At 43.0% G+C, this 14,713-nt stretch overlaps 1 long non-coding RNA gene across 1 annotated transcript in view; it reads right to left on the bottom strand.

Moving 5' to 3' along the window:
* Positions 1–323: 323 nt before the first annotated feature.
* Positions 324–14,713, bottom strand: part of LOC310701404 — a 28,489-nt gene continuing 14,099 nt past the window's right edge. Inside the window, exons 2-3 of the long non-coding RNA XR_014523039.1 lie at positions 14,395–14,480; positions 324–391 (exon numbers count right to left, since the gene is read on the bottom strand). This is a non-coding gene — a long non-coding RNA (uncharacterized lncRNA). The remainder of the gene's footprint in view (positions 392–14,394; positions 14,481–14,713) is intronic.

Raw genomic sequence — 14,713 nt, 5'->3', positions numbered from 1 at the left:
CTATATATTTTAGAAAGTGGTTTGTTTGTCTGATTTCTACACATTCAGATGCCTCTTGAGACATCATCACCAAATTTGGCATGAGAGTTCCCAAAGTGGGAATGGTGCTCTTCATTGATGTTTGGATGCCAGGCACTATTTTGAATCAAAATGGGGGACTGAAATATCACTTTGACATGACTTTGCCCATTATTTACCCATTTCCTTGAGGTATCACCATCAAACTTGAACCGAGGTTTCCTGAATTGGAGGTCATGGACTTTGTTGCTGTTGGATGTCATTTTGAATCAAGATGGTGGACTGTGACTTTGGTGTGACTGCACCCATTTTATAGCATAGATCTAGCTCGGCATTTTGAAGCCTTGTTGAGAAAGAAGAGTCTTCAACACATCTTAAAAGACAATTAAGAAACACCAGTCTGATATGTAACAGCCTGATTCCGACATGGTGCAGAACAGACTTCCTGTTAAGATGTTATCTGCAGGAGGTGCTCTCCAGTGATTGCTTAGTCAGATGCTCTTTTAGGTATCTTGATTTCAAGCTGTATAGAGATATGTATTCTAGCACCTTGAAATTAGTCCCGTCACTGATTAGCAGCTAAGGCAGTTCTTTCAGCAGCAGCATAATATGTTGGTGATTTTCAGCCCTGGTGAGCAGTTGAGCCCACCACATTGTGGACTAGCTGAAACTTCAATGGCAGTGGACATTGGAGATTACCAGTGCATGGGCGACAATGGTCAGCCTGAAATAGCCTTGCCAGTCACAGCTGGTAAAAGGAATTCCTAACTGCTGAGGACAACTGGGTCTCTAATTATAGAGCTGGATCCAAGAGCACTCCCACACTACAAGCGTGTTCCTTCAGGGGTAGTATAATCCCATCCATAGCTGCTAATTGACCATTTATCTGGAGTCTTGAACTGCTTACCCTCAGTCTTCAGATGCTGCTAGCTCTCATTCACTCCACCACCAAACCCAGGCTGATCTAGTCTGGCCACGTCTGCTGTGGCATGCAGGCAGCTGTCGGGATGCTCTGGCAATCATGGTAGAGGGTGAAAATTGCCCTCCAAGCCTCCTGCCCCCACCCAGGCACAGCAGGGGATGGCAGCGCCCACAATATTGGGGAGCTCAACCCACTGCCTCAAAATATTGAGGGGGCTGAAGCCCCTTCTGCCCCCTATAGCTGGCACCCCTGGCAAGAATGGCTTATCTCTTTAGTGGAACCAGTTAAAAAAACCACACACTTCATGTCATAATCATGGAACAAGATGGGAATCAGGGGGAGGGAATGCATTTAAGTTCAACATTGAGATTATCAGAAAATTCCATCCCTGCCAGCAGCACAGTGATGTTTCTTGGTATCAATATTTGAAATGAGGGAAGCTTAGCTAGAACTGTCTATAAAGACAGGTTCATGGAAAGAATCTTGCAGAGTATTTCAAGTCATTCTCATCCAGAAGTATGTCTCACTTGCCATCTTGGGATCATGAGCAGAGAGTAGCAGTCATCATGTATACCTGATTTGGGAATTACAATCTTTGCCTCTACATCTGGATCTTATTACCTTCATCCAGACCTTGCTGGCTTTTAAAATGGATTACTGCTGAGCTCTTTAATTGGATTTGCCCCACAAAAGACCATTCAGAATTTGCAGTGAGATCCACCCACATGGACTTCTAAAATGCACCTCTTCCACTAATGAGGTATCCAAGACCTGTATTCCTTTGGGGAGCCTTTCTCCTCCACATAAAACGGAGCAAGGGGCCATCCTCACTGCACTGATAGGAATACTTCAGTGCCTAGACAAAAATATCAAAATGAGTTTGGAAATTTAAGACTTTCACTCTGCCGTTGTAGAATGTTCTGACTAGGCTACCTCTTGGTGATGTGTGTTTTCACGGTTTTGGAGGAGAGCAAGGGTTGCTAACCTGTGGCCATCCAGATGTTGTGACACTCCATTAGTCCTAGCTCACATAGCGGATGATCAGGGATGATCGAGTTGTATCCCCCCCCAAATCATCTGGAGCACAACAGGTTCCTCACCCCTAAAATAGGGGATAGGACATTATGAAGTTTGTTTCTTTGAGGAATAAATGGATTTCCCTTTTTCTATCTGCAGCTTCTTGTTTTGTCACAACATTGAGGTTGCTCAATGAACAATAATGAACAATACAAATTACCAGGGCAGATTCTTTTACCTAATAAATTATTATTTTTTAAATGGCCCAATGATCCAAGAATACAATGATACTGTCTTACAAGCTGTGCCATGTCAATAGAACCACCTGCTTGACAAGTGTTCTGTTCTTCTCAAAGTCTTGCATGTACATGCTTATGTTAGGACAGACTGACAGCAACAGACCAGTAGTCTTCAGCCTTTTCAGACCCAGGATCCAGCTTTAAAATATGCATTTCGGGGACCCATTTCTTCTTCTTCTTCTTCTTCTTCTTCTTTTTACCATGTATTTGTACAATAGTGGTTCTGCTGTTGTGAAGAACCATAGACCAGGCTGCAACCACGTAGTGAGTCCTGACCCACCAGTTGAAGACTAATGCAGTCGACAACCACATCAGCTGTGGCCTCTACTGGGCAGAGATGACTTGACTTTTAGCATCCAGAACATTTAGACTTGAGTGCTGTAATGTGTGGTACATGGGGTGATTGTTTGGAAACACCAGCCAGTTCTAAATGCCGCTGCCAGGCTGTTGACTGGGACTGGCCAGTGGGAGCATATCACGCTTCTCTGGTGTGAACATATCTTGCCTAGAGTGTTGTTATTGTTTAGTTGTTTAGTCGTGTCCAACTCTTCGTGACCCCATGGACCAGAGCACGCCAGGCACTCCTGTCTTCCACTGCCTCCCGCAGTTTGGTCAAACTCATGCTGGTAGCTTCGAGAACACTGTCCAACCATCTCGTCCTCTGTCGTCCCCTTCTCCTTCTGCCCTCCATCTTTCCCAAAATCAGGGTCTTTTCCAGGGAATCTTCTCTTCTCATGAGGTGGCCTAGAGTATGCAGCCCCTATTGTGAAGTCTCAGAACAAAGAATATCTTGGAGTGCTTGGAGGCAGTCTTAGAAGTGTAGATCCCATGGGGAGGATTGGGGTAGGAGATTCTGAATCATGACCCAGAGGAAGAAGACGTCAGGAGAACAGGCTGTGACAACATAGACCTTTCTTGAGTAAGGAGACTCTCTTCCCACCCCAGTGTCAGGTTGATTGGAACTGAATGCAGCACTTCCATTTGGGTCACTTCTTATTTCATTCAAGTTGGCTTTGCTTAATCCTTCTTGAGGTTTACCAGTTCTTCTTGAACCTCATTTTTCTTCTCTGATCCTGCCGCCTCTGCCATCCATCAGGAAAAGTTGTTTAGATCTCTAAATCTCTGCTCTGGAATAATTTTTTAAAGGTCTCTGCAAGGGGATAGGTGCCAAACACCATCCTGGACTCCCCCTTAAAAGAACTGTTCAAAGGAACAGCTTACACTTTCGATGGATGCCTTTTTCCAAGGGAAATAGAAAAAAATAAAGCAGCCACCAAGAATAACATCCGATTTAATGCTGCCAGCCTATTTTATGTTTTTTTAAAAACCAGTAAATTTTATCCAACATAGTTTCTGGGAAAGAAAAAAAAAAGCTTAAGAGAGAGATCCACATATTTATAATCATTTTCAAGAAGGCGCAGACTAGTGCTAGCTCCAAACCAACCGTGGTGAGGACTGGCTTCTTACCATCATAGAAATAGAACTCAGAGTGCAGCTGGGCCTTTCTCATGAGAAGAACATGTCACTGATGCTGAAAATGTGTTCGTTCAAAGTCCTGTGACTTCACATGGAAAATATTGTGCTGCTTAATTAACGGCAATAAGGAGAGATGAGGCATTGCCTTGTAGAAAAAGCAACCCAAACACTCAAATCACTCTCCAAAAGGAAAACAAATATGGCAATATAAAGGTCCGGGAGTTTCAAACTGTGTGTGTGTGTGTGTGTGTGTGTGTGTGTGGAGACAGAGAGAGAAGAAAATGAAGCATTTGGGATAGAGTGCCCATCGAGTCCAGCATCCTGTCCTCACAGCAGCCATCCAGATACCAACAGGAAGCAAGATTTGAGCACAACAGTACTATCCTCACCTGCAATTCTCAGTAGAATCACACCAGGAATTGCACTTTGCAATAAAAGAGACTTTTCATTATTAGGACTGTGCAAGGAACTCCAGATTTGGTTCAGGGCGGAATTCAGTGAAGAAGAAGAAGAAGAAGAAGAAGAAGAAGAAGAAGAAGAAGAAGAAGAGGAGGAGGAGGAGGAGGAGGAGGAGGAGGAGGAGGAGGAGGAGGAGGAGGAGGAGGAGAAAGATACGTTGTGTGTTGCTTTCCGCTTGCTCACCTATTGGATACAGCCCATAAAAGTTATTACAATGGATACAAGATACTGCAAATGTATGACTCATAAAAGTACACATTCCACTTCTGCAGGAAAGAACCCTCATCTCCTTCACCTGACATATATGGCTGAAAAAGCAATGAGATTGACTTGTAAGCAAAGGTTACAACAGATGGGATCCAGCATGGAACTAAAAGTAGCCAGATGGAAGGTGTTCTGGTCTCTGAGGCCCTGTCTGCACTATAAATTGAAAGCAGCCTCATACCACTTTCAACAAGCCATGGCTTCCCCCAAAGAATCCTGGAAACTGTAGTTTCTTAAGGGTGCTGAGAGTTATTTCCCTTACCTTATTCACTGAATAAGGTGACCAACAGATGAGTCATTATTTCCATTAAAATATTTTGTGAGTCCTTGTGTATTCACAGTGGTGCAGCACCTGGAACCAGCTAAGTGGTCATGCAACATTGCAGGGTCATGTTCCAAGAAATGTTACCAGACTAAAAGCAAGTGTGCAAAGAGTCCTGGGCCCCTGAGAACACCAATGAGGCTTTTCTAAATACTGCTGTTAATATTGCTCTCAGAACTTTAGGAAGGCCCTGTTCACATTCATCATTGCTCATCAGCAATCCAGAATGCACTTGGAACCAGTGTCCAAAGGATCATGTGCTGGTACGACTATGAGCAGGGCTTTTAAGACCATTTTAAGGGAAGCACAGACCCCTCAGCCACCTCACCTCACCTTTACTGTAGTAAACAAGAGCAGCACAACCCCTCCTCCTCCCAGTCCCATGAAATCACTACAAAGTTTTCCGATACTCCCTGAAAGCTGCGTAAGTTTTCTCACCAAATTTGCAAGGGGTGAATGACTTTAGGAACATTTTTTGACCCATCTTTGGAGTACAGAGTCCAAGTGCTATTAGGACAGTTCAAGGGTCTCCCATCCCTGTAAACTTGACACATTCTCTTTGCAAGCTCAACTCACTTTAATTGCTTCCTGTCGAACAGAGTGGAGGGATTAGTGATATACAGGCTTTGGTTTTAATAGCCTTTCTGAATTGCCCCAATGTCAGTTCCTTTTCCTGTGAGGAAGGGGGATTAAATACATACTTTCTCTCATGATTGCGTGCCTCTTTTTCTATAAATAGTGCTATTTCAACATTTTGTATAGACAAGACAAAAAATATGAGGAATTCAGTAACTAAAGCCTCCATTTTCCTCCCAGGGAGAGAACTGACAATAAGTGGAATTCAGATAAGTTACTTCAGGACAGCAGCAGAGGCTATCTGTCATTAGCCCCAAAATTCAGGTAAAAAAATGCAAATAGGAGACTTCCAATTAGCACAAGAAAATAACATTGTAAAATTAATTAGACATTATAGAAAAAGATATTGACCTTGTAGAAAGACATCACTGGATAATACAAGGATATTTATTTAGTGTTACGTGGAAAGTTTATTTCAATTTCACATCCAGGAAACTGAGAAAAGCGGTCTTGCAGCTACAATGGTGGGCTTCTATGTGGAAGCCACACTAGGTTTTAATTGTCATTCTGTTATTTCAGAGCAAAACATCCAGATTATCTGACTTGATTACTACGCAACTTTCCCCAAATGTTACTTTCACGGTGATTTCAGAATGACACATTCTACATCTGAATAGAGTCACTGGCTGATACTTTGTATTTAGGTGGGCTAGTACTGCAGGGACAAGGGTGGCACTGTGGTCTAAACCACTGAGCCTCTTGGGCTTGACAATCAGAAGGTTGGCAGTTCGAATCCCTGCAATGGGGTGAGCTCCCTTTGCTCTGTCCCAGCTCCTGCCAACCTAGCAGTTCGAAAGCACGCCAGTACAAGTAGATAAAAAGGTACCACTGCGGTGGGAAAGTATATGGCGTTTCTGTGCACTCTGGTTTCTGTCACAGTGTTCCATTGTGCCAGAAGCAGTTTAGTCATGCTGGTCACATGACCCAGACAGCTGTCTGCAGACAAAAGTCGGCTCATCAGCCTGAAAGCGAGATGAGCGCCACAACCCCATAGTTGCCCTTGACTGGACTTAACCGTCCAGGGGTGGGTCCTTTACCTACTGCAGGGAGTTTGCCAACATTTGTATTAAAAATAACCCATAACTTGGCTATTCTTTCAATACTAGTGTAATACCACCATGGCTTTTGGCATTACACTGGCACAGTCAGTATGCACCAAACCATCTGAAGGACCTTTTGGTTGCTTCAAGAAGTCCTAGGGTCAGTGGTTCCCTTGCATTTGCTTTGATATGGATCTAGAGTTAAAAGTCATTCTTAGGCCAAATGCAGTTGCTTTAAAAGTAAATAGCTTGATAGACTTCCACTCTACTTTTGACCATGTCCAATTTGTTCTCTTGGGGCCAAATCCTTTTTCAGGACTCCAATCAGCTAACAGAGACATCTAGTGGCTGAGTGACACATTGCAGGATGGTCAAAAGCCACAACTCTCCTAAAGAGTATTTTCAGTTTCCTTCATAGGTCTATCTATGGAGAATGCATAAATGTTATGCATTTTAACATTTGTATTGTGATACTGTGTGTTTTGTTTTTAACTGTAGGTTGCAACTGTAAAAAATAATCAATAATAACCAGGCAGAGGGCCTTCTCAGTAGCAGCGCCCGTCCTGTGGAACGCCCTCCCATGTCAAGAAAATAAACAATGATCTGACTTTCAGAAGACATCTGAAGGCAGCCCTGTTTAGAGAAGTTCTTAATGTTTGGTTCTATTTTTAATATTCTGTTTGGAGCTGCCCAGAGTGGCTGGGGAAACCCAGCCAGATGAGCTGAGTATGTATGTATAAGTAAGCAAATAAATAAATAAATAAATGCAAACAAACAAACAACCAATCATGTAAGTTCCTCTAATGTTTCTTTAGCTCATGACACTACCTTCAGTATTGGGCTGTGATTTGGGAATTTAATTCAGATGTAAAAGAGACAAATAAATCTTCAGCATGTGAAACTACCATTCAAACTTGTCTGAGAACGGGTAGCAAGTAACAAACCAAGACAACAGACCAAATTTCTGCATCCTATGCAGTGCTATCCTGAGACAGTAGAACCTGTCTCTGATTTAAAAAAAAGAGTTGTGGCTGTCTTTAATTATTCTGGGGTTTTTTTTAAGTGATCTAGGTGTGATCACTTTAGATGATCTAAAGTGATCTTTTTAAAGTGATTTTAAAGTGATCTGTATTCTGCCAATACAGCACCATTTGCTTTCCATATCAGTGCCTGTAAATAGCTGCAGCCAATTACACTGGGAGGAAAGGCACAGCTTTCAAATGATTGGTTTAATTTGCTTTTCCGGATGAGATGACTGCAGATCTAATTTTGCTTGGCATGCCATTGGAAATACTTGCCAGTTATCTTTCAGGGTGATGAGGAGGAGAAAATTAATCTGCAGTTGGAAGTTTTGGTTTCTCTGTGAGTGTGAGTGTTTAAATTTGCAACCTTGCTGTCCATCAAAGTAAGAGATGCAAAACAACAACCACAGCAATTCTTTTCTTGGGCCACACCATCCTAGCTCTTCAGCAGGCCTGGTGTCAGTGGCTGGTATGACTGAACATCTGCTGGGGCCCACACACCAGTGGAGGGGCTCATCATCAGCCAGAGTCCCCCACACCCAATTGACCAACCACTGATGTCACCGCTGCTTCCATTTCTGATGTCATTATTCTTGGGTGGGCTGCCTTGCTCCCCACATGTGCACCAGCTGCCAAACTGGAGACTTCAACCTGCTGCTCCATATTCTGGTTCAGCTGCTCCACCAATAAGAGGCAATGACCATTTCCAACTAGGGGAATAAGAAAGTATTGGCAGCTTTCCCCTTTGGCTCAGCGCTGCATGGCTTGTTTTGTACTAAGCAAGTTTGGAAATTAAGGAGCTGATGGTGGTGATATCAGTGCCCTATAACTGCTTAGGAAATATTTTCTCTTTTGGAAGGATGTGTGAAATACCTTTAAAAAGAAAAAAGAAAAAAGGCAGGGCTTTATTGTGGTTTTGCAACCAATTCAGCTTGCTGCAAATCCCTTAGACCAACAGTGAATTTAGCATTGCTACCATAGCTCGCCTAGGTTATTTAACAAGAAGCAGTTTTAGGACACAATCTTGGAAAAGGAGCTTCAAATGTTCCAAGACACAGAATGTTTTCAGGTGTTTGGGGGGCAGGATTGCAATCTGGAGCTCTGCCAAGCACGTTTGCTCCTGCAAGAATGGTAGCAAAAGGTTGTGCAATGCAGGTCTGTGTTTCGTCATGCCTTTCAACTTTCTGTGGATACCTCTGTCTGCAACCTCATGAAATAAACTAACAAATGTGAAAATACACAATATGAAAAGAACCAAGACTATCCAGCTCCACCAGCATTTCCTCAATGGGTTTGCATTCCAAACCCATGATCCTCTTCCTTGCTCACTACCTAACAACACTCTAAATCTTCCCACTGTCTAAAGCTCAACTTGCAACTTGAAAAGTGGACACAAGAGAAACGTGAATGAATGAAAACCTTGCTGAGGCAGCAGCCAAGGTCATCCCAGTTCCTGAATCTCACACATTCTTTGCCTTAATTTATTTTTTTATCACACCACTTAATTGCAGTGGAGGTTGTTTATTGGCAGGATAGGCTGAACTTCAAAATGAGTGTATCGCAAAGGCAATTAAATGGGAAAGCGAAACATGCCAGATGAAGTGAGCACTGGAAAAAGTTCCTCGATGTAATTCCCACAGGGAAAGTGTGGGCTGCTCATTCAGTCTAATCTTTTCGCAGAATGTTTAATCACCAAATTCACAGCACAAGGAGTCTCAGCTCCTTCTCCCCCCACATCCTCCCCATCAGTCTGGCGGTTCCCAGGACTTAAAAGAGAAGTCACAAACACCAACAAGATATTAGAACCATTGAGAACAGAAATTCAAAAACCACATTAGAGCAATACCAAAATGTCCCCATTTAGGTCAGAATATGATTTATTGAATCCAAAGCTCTGTTCCCATTCACCCCCAATTGTCTACAATGGGAATGAAACTCACTCACTTTCTTTCTTTCTTTCTTTCTTTCTTTCTTTCTTTCTTTCTCAGCAGTATTCGGGGGGGGGGTGGAGGGAAAGAATGAAGTTTGCGGCATTTGAGCTCAAAATAATTTAAGTGCCAAGCATGGATTCCTCCTTGTTGAAAGGTCCTATTCCCATCCCAACATTTATCTTGACATTCTTCATCCTTTGTTCCCGAGGTGTTCCTGGACTACAGCTCCCATCATCCCTGACTAAGCTAGTTGGAGATGATGTGAGTTGTGGTCCAACAGCTTTAGAGGACCCAAGGCCGAAGAACAGTGATCTAGCTCATATTCTCAGAAAGCCCTTTGCACAGATTACCTTCAGCTTCATGGAAATCAGCCATATGCTTTTCCATAGACAAACCACAGCCATCACATTTGACCCATAGTATTACTTGTAAGATCACAACACCCCCTTTTGAGGCTCTTTTTCTCTCCACCCCCCACAACTCCTCCATCAGACATGGTCTTCCTCATACTGTCAAGCTTCTCCATCTGAAGTCTCTGAACCTCCACACTCCATTTATGGCTTTTCATTGCAACAGAGATATGTTCGTTGTCTGTGTTCACCATATTACAATAAGCCTGGGCTACTGGCTTATCATATTTTATTTTGAATGAGCTGTATAGTGGTTGATACTCCACTGTCATTCCTGCTTTGCTCCTTTCCTGCCATGAGTTGGAGAAATGAACCATGACACAGCTTGACTTCCTTTTACATTCATTTCCAGGAGCACGAATGCCCCCCCCATAACAAGCCAGGATCCATAAGGCAAGGTTTAAGCTTCACAAGCCATTCTAGCTATTAGGGAGCAACAAACCATGATATAGCGGGAAGTCAAGTGAAATTGTGGATTCCTGGTTTGTTGCTTCTGTTCACATCAGGGACAGACCGAAGGAGGAGTGTTCAGGAAGTGTTCACCAGTAATCAAGCTGCTCATGCATAAAAAGGCACAAGAAAACAGCAATCCTGGCTTTTTGTGACACATGAATGTGCCCGTTTTTATACCAGGCATGTCCAACAGGTAGATCGTGATCTACCAGTAGATCACTGGACATCTGTGGTAGATCACTGATAGATCACCGGCTCCCCCCAAAGAAGCTCAACAACTTTGACCTGAACCCCTCAAAAGGGGGTAGATCACTGCCAGTTTTTAACTCTGTGAGTAGATTGCAGCCTCTTAGGAGTTGGCCACCCCTGATATAAACCATGTTTATTAGTTTTTCACAGACAGTTTCTGCACCGATCATCATTCTCTGCCTTTTACTCCTCAGCTGTTAAGTGAGCTGGACAAAACCAGAACATCATGGAAATGGATATTTTAGCAATGTTACCAAGGGGCGTTGGGACCAATGAATGAATGTTACAGCAGAGTTATATTGCTATTTGGTAACTCACTAAAGGGGACAGATAAATAGAAAGTATACCACTGTGTACTGCTGGAGGCTACTTGAGGCTGGGGACCATATTTTTTATATTGTAGTTCTTAAACTGTGGTCTGCATTTTCAGAATGTCCCCTAAACCACAATGAAAATAACAGAAAAATGTTTAAGAGTCAGAGGTTTCTTTGAAGTTTCCATTATATACCGAAGCAGTGATCTACTTTACCTTGGGCAGGGTATGTGGAGGGGAACCAACAGCAGCTTTTTTTTAAAAAAAAAATTATTGCTTTTCTCAGATACAGATATAAAGTCAAATATATAAAAGAAGTAACAGTAAGAAGAAAAAGAAAAAAAAAAGAAATCCATCTTTCCAAGACATTTTTTCATCACCAACCGGACTTCCCCACGTCTCCCTCACCCTGCATTCTTTACAATAAAAATATCAACAAATTATTACCTTGTTTCATGCATTCCTTTGTACTTTCAAATAGTTATGTTTTAGGTTTAAAATACTTGTTGTCAATTTACTTTTGCCTTAATATAAATGTAATATCACTTTAAACCTTAGTCCCTTCATAATTGTAACTTAATTTCCCATATCACCGAGTCTTGTTGCTGAAGCTAGATTTTCCAAATCATGCAAATTCTTAACATTCATATAACTTATAATATTTTTGTAAATAGTCCTTGAATTTTTTCCAGTCCTCCTCCATTGTTCCTTCTCCCAAATCTCGGATTCTGCCAGTCATTTCAGCCAGTTCCATATAGTCCATCAATTGCGTCTGCCACTCTTCCAGTGTGGGTAAATCTTGTGTCTTCCAGTGTTTTGCAATAAGTATTCTTGCTGCTGTCGTTGCGTACATAAAAAAAGTTCTGTCCTTCTTTAACACCTTCTGGCCGACAATGCCCAGGAGGAAGGCCTCTGGTTTCTTGGGAAAGGTGTACTTAAACACCCTCTTTAACTCATTATAGATCATTTCCCAGAAGGCCTTCACTTTTGGGCAAGTCCACCAGAGGTGAAAGAATGTCCCTTCAGCCTTCTTACATTTCCAACATTTATTATCAGACAAATGATATATCTTAGCAAGCTTGACTGGGGTCATGTACCACCTGTATATCATTTTCATAATATTCTCTTTCAAGGCATTACATGCCGTGAATTTCATACCAGTGGTCCATAACCTTTCCCAGTCTTCAAACATAATGTTGTACCCAATGTCCTGAGCCCATTTTATCATGGCTGATTTGACTGTCTCATCCGGGAACCAACAGCAGCTTGACCATTTAGTAGTATATGTTGCCACAGTAGAAAATTGAAATTCAAAGACACTCACACACCATCCCCACCTGTTTGGACAGTTCTGACCTGTGCACACTTAATTAGATGATATACAATTAATTAAATGGTTTTTGTTGGATTGTGTGCATAACGGATAATGAAGTTATATTTTAATTTGGAAGCCACTGAAGCATCCCCTTTATGTGGTAGCTTTAAAATAGGAAAATATGGCCACTTGCAAAACAAACAAACAAAAACGATCAAAGCAGAATAGTGGTGCTCAAGGCAGAAAAGTTAAGTGCAACAAACAGCTGATTCTGATGGATGGTGCTCAGTTGTAAAGCTTTCGTGAATGTGCCTTAACTCACTTGAACTAGCCGTGATGGCTATGCTCTGCCTTCACCGTCAGAGGCCGTAATGCTTCTAAATACCAGTTGCCAGAATCCACAGGAGGAAAGAGTTCTCTTTTGCTTAGGTCCTGCTTGCAGGCAGTGGCGTAGCGTGGGGGGTGCAGGGGGGGGGCGGACGCACCGGGTGCAACATCGGGGGGGGGGGGCGCTCGCACTTGCAGCTCTAAAATCCACGGGTTAGGGGGCGCAAATTACTTGCCTTGCCCCGGGTGCTGACAACCCACGCTACGCCACTGCTTGCAGGTTTCCCACAGGCATCTCATTGGCCACCGTGAGATGAGGATGCTGGACTAGATGGGTCCTTGGCCTGATCCAGCAGACTCTCCTTATGCACCAGTACCTGGAGGCAGAGGTTGAGTGGATGAGAGCAAACAAATAAAAGCTGAATCCAGGCAAGTCAAAGGTGATACCGGCAGTGAATCTTCAAGCCTCAGGTAGAATGCGACACTTTTCCTATCTGAAGAGGCACACAGCCCAGGACTGTTCCTGGGCCCAGTTTTGCTTTTAGAGAAGCAGCAAGTAGTGACAGCGGCCTAAGGAGCTGGGAGAAATGTGTTTGCATTATAATGCAAATTTACCAAATTTGCACTTCCAGTGCACACACTGAAACACAGCTCTCCTGTGAACTTCCCTGTTCTCCAAATGCTTTGCTGCAGTTCTCCCGCTAAATAATGTGTGGAGGCATCAACAGACCAATGTTTACTGGGTGAGAGAAGCATAACGTGTCATCCAAGAAAAACAAGAGAAGAACTGCGGGGGTGGGGGTGGGGAGGCAGCCCTATCCTGCATTAGAAGATGCAGGCAAAAACACCTACTATTTAGGTATGCTGAAATCAAGAGAGGTACTTTATTAAGTGAAACCCATCCATGTATTTCACTTGGGGCAGACACTCTCCGTGAAGCCAGCTGCTTGCTAGATGGGTTGTGGTTGCTTATAATTTCACTTGAGACGGGTGTGTGGGAGGCTGCATTCTCTACGTGCCATTCCCTTCTACCTCTAAGGAGGCAGAAATTCAGAGCACAAATCAGGAAACATCCTTTTCCTGTGGAATACTTGGTCAGATTAGCCTAGATTCAACATAACTCAGTGTCTCAGTCAATTGACGACAACCGTGTTGGGCTGCTGCCCATGTGATGGATCCAATGACTCGGGAGTTTTGCCTACTGGTATATTTCTGGATGTATTCATGCATTGCCTTTTGCAAGCAAGAACTTCATTCTGGAAGGAACAAGAGAAGCAAATTCCTCCCCCCCTCTAAAGTCATATTGCCCTTCTTCACTCCCATTTCAAATGAGAGCTGGAAGAAAGGTTGCTTAGAGTCTCAAGCCTGTCTAAGATCTAAGAGAAGGGTTAGCAAAAAGACTGGATATGTCCATCTAAGTGCTGGTTTGTGTAATGTGGATCTCCTTATTACAGCTCCAGTAAGGAATCCTTCACTTGTGAGTTATTATTGTCCTCTGTCATTCATTTCAGCGATTCGATTGCAAAAGCCTTTGAAGGACCTTCATTTTATCGAGAGGCTATACCATGTATCCAGTAGGCCAGTATTCAGTATTGTATTAAAAACTAAGGGTTCTGGAAGCATTGCTTGATATACATGATACATAGCTGGTGGGCTATTCCATTCTCATTCCAGTAGGAGTGAGTGGAGAGATGTTTTCTTTTGCCCAGACATTTTCTGCTGCCTCTGTTCTGTATCACATGGCAAGTCCAGGAGAAAGTCCAGCTGAGGAAGTCATGAGTTGAATTGCTGTGGCCCCCATAGACTGCAACCCTCAGAAATAGCAGGCATTGAGATGTGATGTATCAAAAGCTGAGGGTAACACAAAAGAATATGAGAAGAGATTTACACCATGCACAGGGCAGGGATCCTTTCATCTTACCAGTTCCAGCTTGCAGATTCCTCCAGGTCCTGATTTATTGTATTCCAGAACACTGCATCTCTGTTGCATTCGCTGGCAGCTCATTTCTAATATAATATTGAAAAAATGGAATAGGTATGGGGGGAATAAAACCTGGCATCATTGTGTATCTGGAGTTTGGAATATACAGGGATCATGCAAGTAGCTGGATTAGCCTTTCTTGCATCTATGTTCTTACACAAAGAAGCCAGATGTCTACCTGATGAAGGCAGTGGTGGTGGGGGAAGGGGGAGGATTTAATAAATGCAATGAGAACCTTATGCCAAGACCTAAGTCTGCA

The sequence above is a fragment of the Podarcis liolepis genome (assembly GCF_965112155.1).
Source record: "Podarcis liolepis genome assembly, chromosome: 1".
NCBI classification, from domain to species: domain Eukaryota; kingdom Metazoa; phylum Chordata; class Lepidosauria; order Squamata; family Lacertidae; genus Podarcis; species Podarcis liolepis.
The sequence above is the reverse complement of the archived record's forward strand: the minus strand, read 5'-3'. Positions and strand labels throughout refer to the sequence as shown.